General features: G+C 43.2%; 1 long non-coding RNA gene across 1 annotated transcript in view; it reads left to right on the top strand.

Moving 5' to 3' along the window:
• LOC125880027 (uncharacterized) overlaps positions 1-19,862 on the top strand; it is a 60,628-nt gene that overhangs the window by 25,860 nt on the left and 14,906 nt on the right. Inside the window, exon 2 of the long non-coding RNA XR_007448009.1 lies at positions 14,393-14,454. This is a non-coding gene — a long non-coding RNA (uncharacterized LOC125880027). The remainder of the gene's footprint in view (positions 1-14,392; positions 14,455-19,862) is intronic.

Raw genomic sequence — 19,862 nt, 5'->3', positions numbered from 1 at the left:
ACTCCTCTAGCCATTATTCAAAACCATTACGTGCAGGAACATCCATATTTGAAGTGTTGTCTACTGTTATTGCTCCATCTGAGCCTGGACAGACACTGATGTAAACTGCAACTTGACTGGTTTGTAGAAGCATACAATCGTAAGGCGGTAGTCCTAGTTTCACACATGCACTACTCCTGGAGACCTTTAAACTGACTTTAAAGAGTAAAATTATTAGAGTTCCCCTTTAAGACAAACTTTACAAATTGTGAAACTATCACTTAACAGAGAAAGAAGATGATGTCCAAAATCCGTTAGAAAGCAGAATTAAATTTCCAGTGAAGAGGGTCTCAGTTCTCTTTTTGTCCTCAAACTACTACTTCCAGCTACTTGATATTTTATACATGCACATGCCATTGCAAAGCATGATGCAGTTACTAATTTCCAAGAAAAATCCTTCATGGTCAGGGTCCTTGTAGGAAAACTCACTGATATTCTAGATACCCTGCTTTTGTTTTCTGGGAATTGAAGCCTGTAAGGTGTGACATGCTGTTTTTCAGGATTCTCCATTTGCACAGTTTGCCTCTAAAGCCTGTGGGTTTCAAGTTTCACACACCTATCAGAGGAACCTGCTACACACTAAGCCCTCTCTGAATAGAACATGGTGCAGAGCAAGCAGAGGCCCAAGACAACCTTGTAACATGACAAAGGAGGGCAAACACCACAGTGATTCTTGTCTTTTTCAAAGGCTTCTGTTGGGGTAGCATGTCCCAATGGTTCCCCATTGTTCTGTCGATTGACTCTGACTGAAGTGTCTGTTTGCACTGAGCAGCCCTAAACCGGTGGGCGGAGATCATCCAAAGTTTTTCTTGTGTGTGATTTGTCGCGGTGACAGCGTTTTGTAAAGGTCACGCATGTGTGGCAGGCAGGCTGGGCTCAGGTGTGCAACGTCAGCCACATGTTTGCTCAGTGGTCTTATGTGTTCTTTCAACCGTTTACACTCTCAAGTTTCCCTCGCTCGAGCAAACAGAGATGAAGAAACATGCAAGGAGGAAGACATTGCGGTTGAATATCAAGCTCGTAGAATCATCCGCTGAGCCTGAAACTAGATTAAAACGTTCAATTTCTTTTTGCTGAATTTCACTGTTCAACTTCTCACGATCCATTTCTCCGTATTGCATTTGCTCTCGAATACATACTGTGGCCTGTTGTTTGTCTAGTCACAGGAGCAGCCTGGAAGCAGCTGCCAACCTGGCTCTGCAGTTTGTGTGCTGTTTCACTCAGCCGGTGAAGAAATGATAACAAAGGAAATAAATTAAATAGCACTAAAGCATTTGCGGTCAGGGAGATAGAAAAGTGAGACATACTTTACCATGAATGGGAGGGGCAAGGTAGAAGCTGAGGCTGCAGGATATGAATAGGTGTGTGTGTGTGTGTGTGTGTGTGTGTGTTTAGATATATGTGTGTGTGCATCTGTGTGTGTTAAAAGGCTGTGTTTACGAAGCTGGGAACTAAGTGTTTGGCCCTCCAGGTGTGTGTGCCGGTGGTTGTTGGGGCTTGTGAGGCCCGCTGCGGAGGTGGCTACGTGACAGCGGTAATGATAGGTTGTGGTGGGTGAAGACATGAGTGTGTGTGTTGCTGCAGGCAAGCGTTAGCTTTGCTCCTGATGACATACACACACACACACACATTCATACACACACACACACACCCGCGCAACAATGTACCTTATATCAGACTTCACATCCCACGCAGCGTGAGCAATTAGACACATGACATTAGGACGAGTGAGCACTTGCCAAGTGAGGAGGGCCAAGTTCTACAAGTCTGGGGTCAGATGATCCTCAGCCAACCAGCTCCGTCTAAAACGCAGGCTCTTAAATCAGGTGATGGAGGGGTCAAGTTCAGGTTGAGCTGTAATCTAGCAGGGGAGGTCAAGAGCCTGTGCCTGTCTGATTGCCTTTGACCTGTTGACTTAACAAGATAATCTGTGTTTCTAGCTCCTTGGGGTGCATTTACACCAAGTATGGACAATTTACTCAGTCTTTGCAACATGTACATAATGAGAACAATTCCATTTTGAGCACCAAGACTTCCTGAAAAAGTGCACCTTTGTCGTCTTCTTTGTGGTGTGTACAGTCAGACTGACACTTAAAACACACCAATTCCACAACACAAACCCCATAATCAGTAAGTTGAAGTCTAAAAGAAAACTTCCCCCCAAAGAATGACCTGTACATGTATAACAATCATTCACCATGTAGTACCTTGAATCTGTAAGGAAAACTTTGTTTTTCTTGCATGGCTCCTTCATGAACGGAGAGTCCAAAAAAGGCAAACACTCTTCATGAAGTGAAGTAAACTGGATCCACATTTAACAACAGCAAAACTATATCAAAACATTCGTTAACAAACTGTCACACAACTTGTGCAGTATTTATCCAGTCATATGCTCAGTAGTCTACTTTTTGGTAGTACCTTATGAACACTTCTGCATGCAAGTAGCATGTCCTGAGTGTGCCTCGGTGTGAGACTGTTACTGTGCAAAAGTGTTTTACATCTTAATGTTTTAGTGAAAATGCACATGTTTGGGAAGTACTGAGCTTACGACACGATAAATGAGACTTGGATTATACTGCACACACTGTGTGATGACTCCATTTCATTTTGGGGCGGCAGTAGCTCAGTCCATAGGGACTTGGGTTGGGAATCAGAGGGTCGCCTGTTCAAGTCCCCGTACCGACCAAAATATGGAGCGTGGACTGGTAGCTGGAGAGGTGCCAGTTCACCTCCTGGGCACTGCCGAGGTGCCCCTGAGCAAGGCACTGAACCCCCCAATCGCTCAGCGCGCCTGTCATGGGCAGCCCACTCTGACATCTCTCCACTTAGTGCATGTATAGGTCCTGCTTGTGCATGTGTGTGTTCGGACCTGTGTGTAATTGACAAACAGAGTGAAAAATTGAATTTCCCCTCGGGGATTAATAAAGTATAAAAAATTTAAAAAATTAATTTAAAATTACCTCAGTTCATGAAGAATGTTCTCTTTTTTGGATTCTCCGTTCACTGTGGAGGCAGGCGAGGGAAAAAAGAGAAACTTTTCATCACATGACTTGTGGTGAGTTGTTAATGTACAAATGGTCATTTCATGGGTGAAGTATTTCTTAAATGTGATTTCAAGACCATAAAGAACCCAGAAAAGTCCATAGTTAAAGTTTCCTAACTACCAGAAAGGCTGCCCAATTCTGTTCAATAAAAAAGTAACTTGTGCATCCATATAACCTTTGGTTTCAAGCCCTGTTTCAATTTTAATTGCAAACCCCTCAAAAAAATAAGAATATGCTACAAAGTAAACATTCATATGTGGTTTGGCCCAGTGAAAACCAGTGTGACTGCACCTTAAGATGAACAGTTTGAAATTTACATTTGCCTCCAGAGAATGGTGTTTTGAGAGATGACATTTAAAATAACTGATCAGATTTTATGGACTTAATTTCCTCAGAGCTAAAATGTCTAAAATTACTTTCCGTAGAAGCAGCTTCCAGATCAGCACTAACATGCTCTTAATAGACACCGAAGGCACATGAGCTCAGCTCTGCAGATGTTGAAATTAGTTTCTCGTTTTATGACAAGCACATACCTGGAGCTCATTAAATGGGATCTTCGACACACTACCCTCTCCTGTCATTTACAGTAATGTGCAAAGATAATAGTGGTGCTCGACAAAGATGCTCATTGTTGTGGCTTGCAGCGAGGCCTTGCATCTCAAGGAAACAGAACTCATTGCGGCTAGCCGCCCCACACAATAAAGCTCTCAGGAGGACCTTTTCAGTGCCGGGGCGTTCCACTATGGTCTCACCACTCCGGCCGCATCCGTTTGCCCGGTTCTGCTCTCCTCTGTTCTGTTACACCGCAACATTTAAAAAAAACACACACACACACACACATTCACAGAGGAGGAGAGACAACAGATGAGCTATTGTCTTGTCTTACATAGGATGGACTCAGAACTACTCATGTCTGCACGTCTGATCTTAAAGTATGAGCTGTGGTTTGGTGTAAGATGGTTGAGTTGCTGCTGCTTTACGTCAAGATGACTCTTTAACGTGTCAGCTACCATTCAGCCTCTTAAAAGTAAGATGTGTAGAATAATGACTCGGGAGACAAACGATTTTTAGAGCGTCCCCAGTCATTTTGAACGTGGCAGCTTGCCACATACCATGCACAGGAGCGAAGTAATAAAAATTGACTCAGTGACAGATGAACAGTAGGCAACCTCTTGGCCGCTTTTGTCCACAAAGATCAGACTCCATTGTGAGGTGCGTCTGTATAAATCCTTGTGAGATTATTTTTCTATTACATTTTATGTTTTGAATTGAACTCTAATGGGGCTGAGTTCAAAGACGTGAGGAGGATATTTCCTGCTGTCTCAGGGCTTAGTGCTAGTTCAAAGCCTTCCAACTGTTGACAGCAGCTGGTCTTCTCAGGATCTCTGACTTTGTCCTACTGTATAAAAAAAGCTACTACTCAGCTTTAGTCAATCCCCAACAGTACAACACTATACGTCCCCCCCATGCACTGTAGTAGAAAGCTTTATGATTTAGACAGTATTAAGCTGTCTGGAGAGGTATCAAAGCTTCCCTCTTCCATCTCTGACTCTTGTTGTTTCTCTTCAGTTCATTTCTTTTCCAGTCCCAGAGACGGCAGTGCCCAGAGGCAGTGTCAGTGCTTATATTTGTGATTTTGTTGGCAAAGGAACAATGGGTTAGTTTAGGCAGTGCATTCCTGATTATTGACACACTTTGGTATGGAGGAGGATTAGTGAGCGCCTTGGCTTTCTGATTCTTCTGCACTGGCTCGTGAGCAACACCTGGGTGTATCCATGACAACAGGCATCACAGTGAACAGTGATTTCGCCACCAACCGGTTCGACAGAGAGTCTGTGGCGATGCTTGTGCAAGGAGGGTCACTTGAGAGTGGAGGAGTGGGAAATGTTTTCTTGACTCAAAGCACAGAGTGAGTCCTTGCAGAAGTGCCCAGCTACCTTCAGGATTAATTTTCCTACTCTTAAATAAAAATCATAAAATATTTTTATGCAAAGTTCCCTATCCTGTATGTTCAGCAGAAATACTTTTATAGGGTGGAGATGGCAGTTTATGGTTTCTGCAAGAGGAGCTGGTCCCATTCTGACAGCCCTGATTACCTGAGTCCGGCTAGCCCACATGTGGTCTGTGTTGAGATGGCCCGATAGCTGGGACTGAGGCAGCATTGTTAGCCAACAAGCAGTTTGCTGAGGGTCTCTTAATGACCTGCTCCTCAATCTTATCAGCAGGAGCCCACAGGACCCATATCAAGCATCCTGGTAAAAACTTCCACTGACATCACGGCTGCTAGGTTCTACCCCAGTTACGTTTTCACCTTTGAGAACCTGCTACTTGCTTTCACACAGAAGTATTAATGAAATGAAACCACATATTGTCTTGCATCATTCGTGGTTTGAATGGACTCTGTGGAAATGTGTTCTCGTAAAGAACGTGTTTTGTAACATTACCGTCTCTCTTAAATCTGATAACTCTGTTTATGAATTGAAACCCAGGATGTGTAGTCTGAAAACCAGTTTCAAGACTACTGTTTAAAGCTCCTGGTCTCGAAGTTGACCTAATTTTCTCTGTGTTGTCTCAGACAAAGACAACTGCGGATTTTATTTCAAGACCGGTCAAGAACATAATTGCAGGGATATCACTGAATTGCGTGTCCAAAAAGGATGTTGAATAAAGATGGTTAAGTTAATTTCAGTTCTTAACTAGAAAGCAATGGAGAATTCACATACATAGAATTCACCTCTGCAATGCCTTTTAATGACTTGTACTCTACGTATATGGCAATACAAGAGGAGAATGATTTGTTTTCTGTGAGTGTTTTAATGGGAACGCGGATCTTTCGTTTCACTTTGAGGAGTACCTATGGTTTGCTGTTCCACATTTTTATCATAAGTGTCCCATGCAATTTGGGACTCACAGTGGTCTGTTCTTGGTCTTGACTTAGTCTGCCCTACCTTGGTCTTGGCCTTGACTTGGTCTCGGCTCCTCGAAGTCTTGATCTTGTCCTCTTCTGGATACGCTGATTTTGGTCTTGGTTTAGATGGTCTTGACTACAGCCCTGGATGCAAGTAATCACCAGAGGCCTATCTCATTGTTAGCATGACACTTTTTTTTTTGATGCATCGTAAATTATGTTTGCTTAAATTTAAAGAACATGCTCAGTGTATGTTCAGTCCTGGCATTTTTCCAGGAAAATTTTGGCAAGAAACACTTAAGTTTGATTGACTACTGCAGTCTGTCGAGTGCGGTTGCATTCCAGAAGAACAGAATACCATTACATCGTTCTCATTTATGTCAATTTTTATGAGTAGTTAATTATGTTCTCCATTTTATTATCTTTCACATACCATGTAGTACAATATATGGGAAACATAAGCCTCTCGAGGAGCAGCTGCTGGGGTGTCATGTTCAGATTTCTCGTCACAGCATTTCTGCTCGGTGTCTAAACTTCCCTGCAGGGCTCAACGTTGGTTAGTTACTTGCAGTGGAATTAAAAAGAAGTTGTTTCATTCTGTATCCATCCCTGAGTGGAAGACAAACCTTGAGAATAAGCTGTACTGTAGATGTGATACTGTAGATACAACCACCTGTCCAGAAGAAAACAGTGTGTCCACATAAAGTTACTGTCCATATGTACCAGAGGTGACTGTAGTCTACAGCAGAAACTTTATCACAAACTTCTCAGACTGTGTTACTAACGAGCACTGATAAGTGAGGTATTTAGGGCATTTGACTACCCTGTCATGTGCAATCAGAGGTGATACTGCTTGGCAGGCCAGACAGCTGACAAATACACCAAGAGGGGGAAAACCCATCAGTTTGGAGCCCATTTGAGTCACTGAGTGTTTCCAACCCACTCACTGTTAGCTCACCTGGTGTGAAGGAATAATGATTTCTAATGATGTTTTTAAAGATTAGAATTTTCCTGTACTTTTACCTTTCCAAAGTTTAGCCTCTCTAGAAGACTGCTTAGCGTTGGTACAGGAGGCCCTTTTCAAGAACACTATCCCATGAGCCTACAATAATCATGCACAACAATGAACATGATTGCTTCTTCTACGCCCTGAATGAGGACAATTTGCACAATAAACCTCAAGTAATTACAGGATTAATTACATGTCAATAATTGTATCCGCCAATACAAATCATTTAGTCCTACCTTCTATCTACCTGCTTATTATTTCTGATGTTTATGATGGTCTTGTCAGTATGTCACAATGCAGCAGCAACAAAAGAAATTATAAACTAAGAGACTAACATAAACAAATACATCCTCCAAAGCATTCAAACACTGAGCAGATCACCTGAGAGTAAGCGTGGGTGGCTGCTGAAAATAGCGCCTGAGTTTGCGAAAGAAAAACAAACAAGAAATGTTCTTCCTGATAGCTGAGATGTCAAGGAGACATAGTGTAACTGGAAATGAAGGGCTGAGCAGAGTGGAACCAGACCTAGCCTGTTCAGGAGCCCTCTCACTCACAACAAGTGGTTTTGCTTGGCACTGTCCCTTTTGTTGACACTGCGAGGTTCTCATACCTATTAGGTTGCTGTCTGCGAGCAGGCACCATGATGACATGCCCCGCACAATGCCATTGGCTGGCACAGTGTCATTGTCACATTATCACCTGCTTGCTCGATTGGAATCGTTCTAGATGGCTTGAGCGGAGAGGTGCACAGGCTTTGTCTTTTTGCATTATAGTGTTACAGTATCAGCGGATGACATACCTGTGCTGTTTAGTCATTGTATCGCTGTGACATCACTAACATACCACATTTTTTTGTGCAACTTAATGTAAAAAACGCCTATTTTCTGTCTTCTCCGTCATCCTCCCCTCCTGGGTTTGTAATCGGTGTGTTAGCCTTGTCATGCCGATGAGGAAGTCTTGTATTTTTTTTTCCGATGGCTCATCCCTGCGTGGGCAATTGGGTGTTGGCCCATTTTTGGAAACAAAATTCCCCCCCTGCCAATAATGAAGAGTGTTAGAGGCTTTAACTGTGATCTTATGGTGAGAGGCAGCGTGGGAAGTTTGGTGAACTTCCTAACCCCACGCACCACTGCAGCACATTGACCCATGTCACGTGACAAAGGAATGCTCCGCATCTTTTGTTTTAACACCCACCGCACTCATGGAGTTGAGAGCAATTTTGCATACTATAGAATGATCACTAGCTTGGCATTTTGCCTCCCCATTCTCCTCCAGTGTTATTCCCAAACAGGATTTGCAGGCAGCTCTCTCCTGCGTCTTTTAAATCACTTCAAGCGCTACTGAAGCCTTTTTCACCCAAAGCGGGCACCCATCTAATGGCATCATTTGGGCCTGCACACATCGAGAGAATCAACCCCTTTTTTTTTCTATGCTTAAGGTTTTGTGAACAGGGGAAAACAAAAGGCCAGCCCAATGAAGTGCATCTTTGCTGGCAGGCTGAATAGAGGGGCCCCTTTCATGGCTGTTTATGAGCACCCCTCTTCAAAAACACACATACAAATCACATCCAGTTCTCCCAATGGCTCCTCTGATACGAGGATGATGGCAGGGAGGGGTGCTGGAATCTTGTGGTGCCTCTCTCCCCTTTCATATGTTCCAGTTGATGGATTTCCACCCAGCGTTACCCCAGCTTTACTATCGGATCCATCGGTTTGTTTTCATGGGTTGAATCACATGTTACATAAGAGCAAGATGAGCATCTCTGCCGAAAACATCATTAAAATGTTTCATGTAACAGATGCTGGACAGAAGGCAGGAAAAAAGGCAGAGTTATTAAACTGTCTGTTGCCTTTCGGTGCTTCAGAATGTGAGATGCAGTTCATGGGGTAAAGTGTCTATCACAACACTGTGCAGCATTTTGACTACCATGGAAGTGTGCGTCAAAATATGAATAAGGGCTGCAATAGGTATTTTCACAATCAAGTCATTGGCAGCTTTTTTAATAATCTATTAATGTTTTAATTAACATTTAATGGTTCCAGCCTCTCAAACGTGAGCATGTGCTGCTTTTCCTTATCTCACATTATTAAATTGTGTTTGAGGTTTTGGACTGTTGGTCTGACAAAATAAACAAAATAAGTTAAAAGAAAAAGAGGAAGTAATCTCAGGGCTGGGCAATATATCAATATTATATTGATATTGTTATATGAAACTGGATCTGTCTTAGATTTTGGATATTGCTGCATCATAAGTGTTGTCTTTTCCTGGTTTTAAAGGCTACATTGCAGTAGAGTGATGTCATTTTCTAAACTTAGTTCTAGCTGTTCTATTATTTGATTTCACCCTTTTAGTCTTGATTTCCTTATTACTGATTATTATTTATCAAAAATCCCATTGTTTAAATATTTTGTGAAATTACAAATTCTCATCCCTACAGTATTGTTGCAGTATCAATACTGAGGTACTTGGTCAAAAATATTTTGATATTTGATTTGTTCTATATTGTCCAGCCCTGAGTCACCGTATACTCTGGGGGATTATGACTGACATATATTTAAGTTTTCTCATGTAAAGAACGATTTATAGAGCGATTTGTTAAATCATTATTTTTTTTAAAAAATCAGCATATTAAACAGTAATGAAAATACTGCAATTGCTGCCCTAATCTGGTGATTTTTTTTTTTTAAATTTGATGTAGAAAATGTTAAAATGCCATTCTCAGTTTCCCTGAGCTCAATGGGAAGCTTTCGGACTAACTGTCCAAAGTTCAAAGCTATTAATTTTACAATGATGTAAAACAATGATGAAAAACACCATAATTAAGAAAATAAAATTAGCAAATTGCACATTTTTTGGTTGAAATTTGAAATGATTTAAACAATGAATCCAATATCAAAATAGATGCTATTTAATTTTATAATGTAGCTTTAATTATTGCAAGCAGTGCAAGCGCTTGAGATAATTTCTCCTCATATTTTGTCCTGTCTCGTCTGTAGGCCTGTTGATCAGTTGTAACCAGAGGGTTTGGACTTAATTCAGAAAGCCTCTCAGCATGAACCAAATATAGTTCAAATGCAGCTTTCAACCAACAGCAGCACATGAGACAATAGGTTTTATTGTGAGTGACGACTACGTGCTCTCAGTCTAGTTACACCTATGACTAGAGTCGCTTGCATTTCTTAATTACGCTGTTTCCAAACTGCCACATTGTTTCGCTGGCAAAATGTCATACAGTGCTGTCAACATGTGATTTACAGTGTTTCAGGGTCATTATAAAAGTCTTTTGCTCAAAGGTGTAATTAAGTCCAACTGTAGAGCTGTGTTTTTATTGGCTGAATTATATAATATTTTGTAAGGATCATGATGCAACAGCCGCTCAAAAATTGAAACTAATTTCATCTATCCTTCCCTGAATTCTGTCAGACAGTGTTTATAAAATGAAATATATGAAATGTGTTCTGTGTTAGTGTGCACATGCTCATACTCACAAGAGTGAGCCAAAGAGCAGGCGAACTTGTGGATGCATGCCTCTTTCCTTGGGTCAACTATGAAGGTCAGAGAGCTGACAACATCTGAACAAATTGCAAGTCATCCCACCACGAAGTCGATCTTCTTGTAACTACCTTTTCCGCTCTGTGTCATATCTTGTTCAACAGGTAGAGGTTTGATGGACGGGAGGAATGCAGGTGGAGGGATTTGTTTTGTAATGGCAGTCTATTCTTTGGGTGTTCTTGAGCAAACAGAGCGACGCTATGTCCTGTTTTTACGGGTTTCACACGTCACTGTTCAAACTCTCAAACAGGCTGGTCCCCAAGAGTACATGCAAGAGAGCAAACAGTGCTCTAATACTTCACCACTCTGACCTTCTGCTAACTTGATTCACACATAGACAAACACACACACACCTTTTACTAATGCAGTCAAACCGCACTGTGCAAAAGGATCTGCGACATGTTCGTTTTAATCTTAGGTTTTTGTGGCTTATTTCTTGCGCAACTGAATGAAATAAAGCAACAGAGACGTGGATAACATTGATGTGAACCAAATCTGACTTTTGTTTTCCAATCAGAGCATTTAGCCTCGGAGGGTAAATAACATAATAGTGTGGATCCACCTGATGTACCAACAGTCCAGCTCCAGTTTACAACTTCAACAGTTTTTCCAAAATATTTAAAAATAATTGTATTTAATGAATGACTTTCCATATCCGGAAATAGCTTTGTTTTTTAATGCAGCACGGGTCTCATAAACATGGGTGGTGGGAGCTATATGTCACGTTTAAGTAGCGTACAAGTGGCACATTTCAGGCTTCGTGTGCCGTCCTAATTGAGTGCTACTTTAATGTGTTTGGGTCAAAAGCATGGAAAGAAAACAGTGGGAATTCTGTGGGAAAGTTTAAAAGCTCATAAAATGATGGATTTCCAAGTGCTCCCTTAATCCCAGCAAAATGTATTGAAACAGTACAATGTCTATTTTTGTTAATGGCATGGAAAAATATAGAGGAAACGTCTAGTGCTCCCTGGATGGTGCGCGCAACTGTGTGTCTTGGGCTGATTTAGTTTATGTAAGCATGTGTGGAGTAGTTAGGTGCGTATGAGTCTGGACTTGTGTGTCACTGCAGTGCTGCCGAGCTCCCTGCCATGTTGTCCTTCTGTACAAACAGAGAGGGAACCAAACAACACCTACTGCTTCTTTAGATCCCTCTGCGATCCTCTCTTTACTGTTCTTTTCCTTTCCACTTCTTTTAAATCTGCCTCCGATATACGAGGCATTCCTTTGTGGTTGTGTAACGTGATTTGAGGCGAACAGAGAGAGGGCGAAAGAGACAGACAGAGAGAGAGAGAGAGAGAATGAGAATGAGCGAGAGGTTTGTCTTGCTGGGTTTCACGTCCTACTGTGCGCTCATATTTCTCAGCCCGCTTCACAGTTGTGGGTAGCTGGCTTATCGTTGGCCTCCCCAGCTCTTTCCGTCATGCGTGGCCTACGTTAATCTCTCTTGTGCACTGTAAACCACCCCTAATAACCCTGCACACGATTAAAGCAAACATCTTAATAACGGCCTGCCTCATTATCAACTCACACTGGGAGAATGAGTGGTTCGACCTCACCTCTGTAATCACACATATGTGGCTCAGAAACAAGCTGGAGAACAAGACAGTCTGCTCATTTGGTATCTGATACAGAAAAAAAAAAATCACAAGCCTGTGAGCTTGTCTGATTTTCTCATTTTCACAATTGATGTGATTAAATGAAGTAATCGTTGCTGATGAATCTGCCATGTGAGCATAATTTTCTGCTGTTTATGACGGGACAGGCTGCAACAATGAAAGTGAGGTGCAGGATTGAATGTAGGGTGTTGCTCTAGAGGGTGCTGTTTACTGAGGAAATGTGCTTTCCTCCCCTTGAACCTGCTGCTCTCTCTAAATCTTAATCTTTTTACTCCGTGGAAAACATCATGTTTTTAAAATAGTGAAAACAGTATTTAAAATTTTCTGTGCTATTATCTGATATTTTGTTAAAATTGATGCATCAGATTAGATTCAACTCTCAAGGGAAAGTGAGATATGAAATATAATAAAGTTTCTCAAAGGACAGATTTTTCAGTGTGTGGTATTGTGCTTCGAGGCCTCTCCGATATGACATTAGGCCATTGTAATCCCTCTGTGTGTGTGTGTTAGTCTTCCTCACCTGTGGCTCCCGCTCCCCACACACACACACACACACACACAGACATACAAACGCTCGCAGATGTTTACACAAGCTTCACGCAGCCAACAAGAGCAGATGATGAGCTGTCACTCAAACCTCCACTGGCAGAACGGAGATGGGGAAGAATGTGTCCGTGGCGATGGTTACACCTGTGCTGTCTGTGGTTTCCTGCGGCGCTATTGCAGGGTGTAATCCCTAACATCGCCCGTGTTTATGCTTGTGTTTTAGTTACAGGCCTGATACTTGCATGCTTTAGAGCTTAGATGGGACTTCTGCTTCAGTTACTCCTCAGCCTGGCCCAGGGGCATCCTCCCCAGCCTGCCACACACAGGCTCATCCCCGGCATGTATGGATACAGTAAACAAACACGGTAGCTTTCTACATGTGTCATACATCCTGAGTTACCTCCCTGTAATGTACACACAGTCAAGTATCGTAGAAACTCCAGTTAAAGGCTTTTTTTTAAATATCAAACTAGACACTGTGCTCTGTTTAAAGTTGTTGTGTAAAAAGTAATTTATGTTCAAACTCTGTTCTAAATTTAGGAAGTGCAAAACCATATTTTTCTGTTGATCTGGACTTGGATTGCCATAACAGGATCATTTACAGGGAACATTTAGTTGCGGTTGTTTCCTTATGTACTCGGAGTATTTGAGGAGGTCTTTTTTTGTTGTTTTATATGGTTTGTATTTCGTCATGAGTGACGCCGGCTGCACCACTGAGGTCATAAACGGGGAGGAGAAAGTTCTCAGTGCCAGCAACTGAACTCACTTTTTATTTTAGTAAATATGCTAAATTTAGAGCTCGGCTGTGGCCAAAAGTTCGTCCCAAACTCCCTGAATGACACACCTTTCGAGAAGTGACTCTCAACATCTGCTATTTTTATCATAATCTCACTTTCCCCCCCCTTTGTTTTTGTAACTTTCTCTCCTCTCTTTTTCTGACAGACGCACTATAAATGATGCAGTCCTGTTTTTCATTTATAAGATTTGTTGGGTGGATTATTACAGAGAGGATCCTAATTCCCACTAAAGGAAGGACATGCTTCAGCAGTGTTTATGAAAACACTGAGCTCTGACGTGAGTAGCAGTGGAGAACCAGTAACAGGTCCCCTCTGCTTACACACCCTCCTTACACCGCTGCCCAGTGAAAGGTCTGCTGTAATGTAATGGTGGCATTTCAACCCTTAAAAGCAAGATGGCCAATTGGATAATGGGATTCGGTTTGCCATTCTGGGGAGCAAACCAAGCCGTGACACTGCATGAAGTTCCCTGTGACGGCTTCTGCTGACTGAGACAAAACCTTACACTACATAAAGTCTGGCCTGTTATAAGTACAGTATGGAAGCCTTGTGGTTCTTCTTCTGTACAGAGTGACATTGATGAGATCCACCCGTCGTCCGTCTGTTATTTCTGTCCCTGACCCATTATTGTCAGACGGCGCTCTGCTCCACTGTAAAGTGGTCAGTGTTTTGGAAGCTGGTCCTGTGGGTTGAGGCTTTCAACCGTTTTCCATTCGTACCTCATATTACATGCTCTAACAGTGTTTTACCTAAATGAACCCAGCTGAACAAATGGAGAGTGAAGAGTTAAGCAGATATAGCAATGTAATACTATATACTGTAGGTGGTGTGTGAAGTGACGTTTGCCCTCTTTTGATTTTTTTTTTTTTTCTCTTTCACAGTGAAGGAATCCAAATTCTTGGAATGAGATGTCAACCTTTAATTGCTTCCAAGGGATCTTCTGGTGAGTATATATATGTTTCAAAAGACTGCAAATAGTCTCAGTGTGCTTTTGGTGCCACAGTGTTAAAGTTCTCTCCTGTTCATTTTCGCTATGTCCGTGTGCTTAACCATGTGTCCCAAGTTTTTGCTCTCATGTGACACAGTTATGATTTTTTCAGAGTGTGGACACAGAAATTGAGGTTAGCGTTAGTTCAGGCAGGACACCAAGCTCAGCTCACATCCCAGCTACATCAGCTGATCTCAGTTAACTGATGGAGCAGCTGATTGATGGAAGGGAGTCAGCTGATATATCACATGACTCCTTTCAATGCAACCAATTGGCGAATCTTATTCAGGGCGCCCTATTTAAACTGCTCTGGCCTTCCTACTGTTGTTGCTTCCTCCTTTGCAACCCGCCTCCACCCCAGCTCCTCCTTTTCATGCTGTGTCTGACTTATCAATGTCATTTCTGTTTGTCATTGATGCTGCTCTGTTCTGTTCTTGGGGGTCTTTGCTGCTGCTCTCCCTGCCTTAGGCTTTCCAAGTAGGCGCATGGAAGGGCAGGGAGGTTTGCTCTCTCTGACTCAGGCTTCCCTCATTTGCATATGGAAGGGCAGGGAGGTTTGCTCTCTCTGCCTGACAGCTTTCTACAGAAGCGCGTGGAAGGGTGGAGAGGTGTGGTCTCTCCTCCATAGGCTTTCCACAGTGGCGCAGTGGAAGAGGCTTTCTGCGTAGGTCTAGGAAAAGCAAAGAGGCCCCAGAACAGAGCCATACCGCCAAATATAATACTGCTACTACTACTACTACTATAATACCGCTGTGTTCCTGACTGAAATCCATTTTTTCCAATCAGGTCTGGGCCACTTTCATTAGTGGTCCTAAACCCAGTACATATCTGCTGTAGCTATACTGCTGCTGCCCCAGTCTCCAGCCAATACTGAGCCTTACTGTCAGATCCTTGCGATCCTTGAGTTCTGCCTTGTCACGAGGTGGTGACAGCTATATTGTAATAGCCTTGGACATTGTTAAGTTCTGGGGATACTGTTCCTCTGTGAAACCCTCAACTACGCGGCCCCAGCACTCCTGATTCCTCCCGCACCGACTCTTTTTCCACAGAACTACCAGCAGTAGCTACTAATAGAGCTATATGGCTTTTGCATTCCCTCTGCTTCTCACCTTCATGCCATTGCTTTTACGGCTCATAATCCTGAAGCTTCAGTTGTTCGGAAAATGTCCCATTGGACCAAAAGCCCATTTTACTACAGCTGCATACCAAAAACAAATACATTCCTCCCAAAGCTACACATTTGTTTTTCCAGCGTTCGTCATTCTGCATAGTAATTAGCCATGTGTTTCTGTTTGGGAGATCAGCGTCTGTGAACAACTGTCATTTGAAATCCGCAGCAATTTGTTCAGGAAATGAAGCTTGCATCGCTACTATATTCATTTTCCTCCCTGTCTTGCAAATGTGATATTTTGTGTTGTTCCAATGCAAATGTAATGTGTGTGATGTTACTGGTTGCATGTGAGGCGTTTCAGGGCATTAATCTCAGATATGTGTCACTTCAAACACAAATGTGAACAGCACAGGCAGAAGGATCGGATGTGGAGAAAAAATTGGAACTGAGCATCAAGCCTTGTAATGTGAATGTAGCCTTTGTTGTCACAGGGTGATGCTGTGTCCTTATCTCCAGGCTTTTCTTACCAGCAGTGTTTTACTTTGCAGCTCTTGCGGCTGACCCAGATGTGCTGAATGTTTTCACTATCTGTAACAAAGCGGACGTATGCCAGAGACTTTTAGTGTTGCTGTGGTTTAGCCTCATAAAACTGATGCAACTTTTAACCGTTGGCACAACTGGCAGCCAAATGTTAATTATTTAGCTTAACATGAAGAATTTAGACAGAATTTACTGCATGATATTTGTTGTGGTTTACTAAAGAGATTGTTCTCATCCTCGACATGGCATTTTAACACAAAGCATTTAATCACACTGCTTTTTAAAGCCACAGCCATTAATACTGTTTTGTGACTGTGCTGTAGCCTGCGGGACTCAGTGTACTTAGCCCCTCTCCCACATCCCATCAGCCCCGCTCCCTCCCCACTGGTGCCCCCTATCCCTTACTCCCTCATTCAGCTGGTCCACCCTCTACCAACCAGTGTGCGCCTGTCAGCGCGTCACCCCAGGGTGATGCCCCTCTCTCAGCCCCTTGGGGCCCTTTTGACTCCGCAGCACTCAGTGTTTGCCCAATCATTTGGGAGCCGGATACGGGGATGAATTGTTAACTACAGCAGGTCAGCCTGTGCCCCACAACCCCCGGCCCTCTCTGCTCCCCCCCGACCTGCTGTTGACTCATCTCCATGGCAATGGGGCAGGAATTTGTTTTCTCTCATGTGTCTGCTGCCAGCCAGCTACCCGCCACCCTCCTCCACCACCGCCTCCCCCTCCACTTCTTCTCTTCATCCTCGCCGCCTCTGAGCGCCCAATCAAGAGGCAGCTGGAGGGAGTCACATGGTCAGGAAGTGTTGAGGGTGCATCCCACTGAGCGAAGCGGTGCTGTCACTGGAGCTTTGCTCTGCTCGGCTGGGAAAGAAGGCCTGAGGGGGAAAATGTGTGTGATTTGTTTGGTCGGAAAGTACAGTCATCAATGATTTCCTGAGCATACAGACGTTTTTAAACACAGGCGATCAGAAACGCACACACACATATACACATACATACACACACACACACGTTTTGAGGAGGCTATGTGCAGCCATGTGGTTTATAATGTGCAACTTATTACAAAATACATTACGTGTAAGCCGCCTAAATCCTCCTCCTGCAGCCATCATGATGGCCTTAGTTAAAATAATTCAATTTCTGTTTATTTTTGCAGTGCAATGATTAAGAGAAACCCCAAACAGAGCGAGCCTGTCATATACATTATAGTTGTGTACCAGTCTATTTCCACGCTTCACATAGCACGGTAATACAGTACAAAGAGACACAGAGCCCCTGCATTCCTCTTTGCTATGATTTTGTTATGAAAAATGCTACATGTGGCTCTCTGAGATCAAACGTGGTCCCATCTTTTTTGCTAACACAGTTGTGAGCAGTTTAATTCCCACCATTGTCTCAAGGTATCGACGAGCTCAAGTGTGTACATGTGCGAGTGTGTTTGTGTGTTTGCCTCCACACGCGTTATTAGCTTAGGGCAGGTGAGTGTTTGCCTACCCGTCTCCCTTTATGAGGTGAGTGTTTGCCCAAGGAATGCACCACGTCCGATTTGTCATTGACTCTTATTGTTCGGCTCATCCAACTGGTGCCTTGAGGTTGAGTTGTGCTGTGCCCTGGCAAGTGAGAAATATGTGCTTTCCTTCCTCTTTTTTTTCTCTCTTGTATTTGCACACTTTCTTGGATGAAAATGTGACTTGGTGGAAAAGTATTAAGGATGGTAAATGCATTCGGAACGAAAATGAGAGGAGTCCAGACCTGCATTGAGCAAAAGTGGAAAGTGAATTATTAAACATCACGATCAAGTTGAATGTCACCGATTTCAGAGAATTTACAAAAGTTTTGATGAAAGCCAGAGTTTGAGCCTGGCTTCTGCTCCCCATCTGTAACTACATGGAACGTTCTTGTTCTGGACTTGGGTCAGTTGAGATAGAAAATTACACAAGTCGTCACTCTTCAATTATGCATTATGCAAACTGAAGTGAAAAAAAGAGACAAAGTGTGACGTTATTGAGGGGAATTACTTCTAACCAGGCACATCCTGTAGATACATATGAGCCCTGATGAGCAAAGTTGGCTCCCTCGCTTTGTGGTAATGAGGAAGCCTCAGCAAACTAATCCCTCCCACTGCACTCGAGTGGTTAACAGAGTCATAACAAATGGCATGTGCAGCTTTTTATGCTTATTTCCAGAGAGATTAAATATTCAACATCACAAATAGCAAGATTTTTGTTTGCGTAGAAGTCGGTATGCGTGGAAGTGTGCGGATTCCTGTGGATATCTGTGTAAAAATGTACACATATAAGTATATTTGAGTTTGTGTGCATGTGTGCCTGTGTGTGTTTGTGCGGCTGTCGTCCTGTGCCACCATCTGGGTGGTCCTCACGGCTGGTTTGATGGTAATCCCCCTGTCCCATAAATCAGTGTCCGGGCTCGGGCCGGGAGCTGATGCTGTGTGACCAGTGGAGCGAGGGGCTTGAGGCACTAAGCCGAGACCCCAGCCGCTGCCCCGGCCTGGCCTGGCCACACGTCAGCTCTCCACACCACCTTTAAAATAACTCGTCATGCATGGCTGACTTCGGGAAATGGCCTCAGCTCCAAGAACATACGAGCCACCGGCAATATAAGCCGCAGTAGAAATGGAGGGCACTCTCATAAACTCTAGCAGCAGAAGATAAAGTTTCATGACTTATAACCTGAATAGTTTGTGACTCCAAAGCCTCTCCCTCAATATGCTGAACTTTGTCATTATGCATATTTTTCTTTTTGCAATTTTCAAATATTATAAAAATGTATTTACGAATAATACATTTGTTTGTTCCGACTGGTGGCTAACAACTCAAAGTGACTTTTGATAGCCTTCGAGAGAGCTGCTTTTAGTTCAAATGTTTCTGTCTGACTGAAAGTGCTAAGATTAAAGCTATATCTTAGTCTTTGTAGGGCCTGTACCTCTCTCTGAGAATGAGGAGGGAGGATGAAGGCCTGTCCGAGCTGTCTGGCTTGCATACAGCTCTCCGCTGAGCTTTTATCTAGGGAGATTGGTTGCAGCTCTGTCCAGACCCGGCTCCCAGGGAGTGCACAGTCCTGAGACCTGTGGCATTAATAAAGATAATGCTGTTTGGAATAATAACAGTCAATTCCGCCCAATAGAGGGGAGAGACAACAGAGTGTAGCGGAATACAAAAGAAGCCAAGATGAAAGGCTGAAAGGTAGTCGTGTGTACCTCTCTGGCTCTCTCGTGGGAACTGATGGAACCGTTATCAACATGTTTGCACACAAACAGCACTGAGAGGGACCCTATGCCGATTTTGACCCTCAGGTGCCATGACGCAGAAATGCAATTTGTTCTTTTGTCTGCCAAGATCACAGAGGGAGAGCAGTGACTTGTCTTTCTTTCATTCTTACTTATTTTTTTTTTCTCCCTTACTCCCCTCCTTTTCATTCTCTCTGTTCCCCATTGCCTTCAGTGAGTGCAATTTAGTTTGATGAGCAGGTGGTCTTTTTTGAATCTCACAGTGCTTTTGGCTCCCACCTCTGGCGTGTGGGGCTTTCAGTTGGAGTCAGTCATGTAGGCCAGGATTAGAAGGGTGGAGGAGAAGGAGGAGGAGGTCCAGTAAGAGTCTTGGTATTGGCGACCTCAGCGCCCTGCAGTCAGAACCATGCAGAGTGCAGATTGAAAGAGTTATTTTGTTGCTAAAGCTCTCAGCCGCACCCC

This window comes from Epinephelus fuscoguttatus, linkage group LG19 (genome assembly GCF_011397635.1).
Source record: "Epinephelus fuscoguttatus linkage group LG19, E.fuscoguttatus.final_Chr_v1".
Taxonomy (NCBI): domain Eukaryota; kingdom Metazoa; phylum Chordata; class Actinopteri; order Perciformes; family Serranidae; genus Epinephelus; species Epinephelus fuscoguttatus.
The sequence above is the reverse complement of the archived record's forward strand: the minus strand, read 5'-3'. Positions and strand labels throughout refer to the sequence as shown.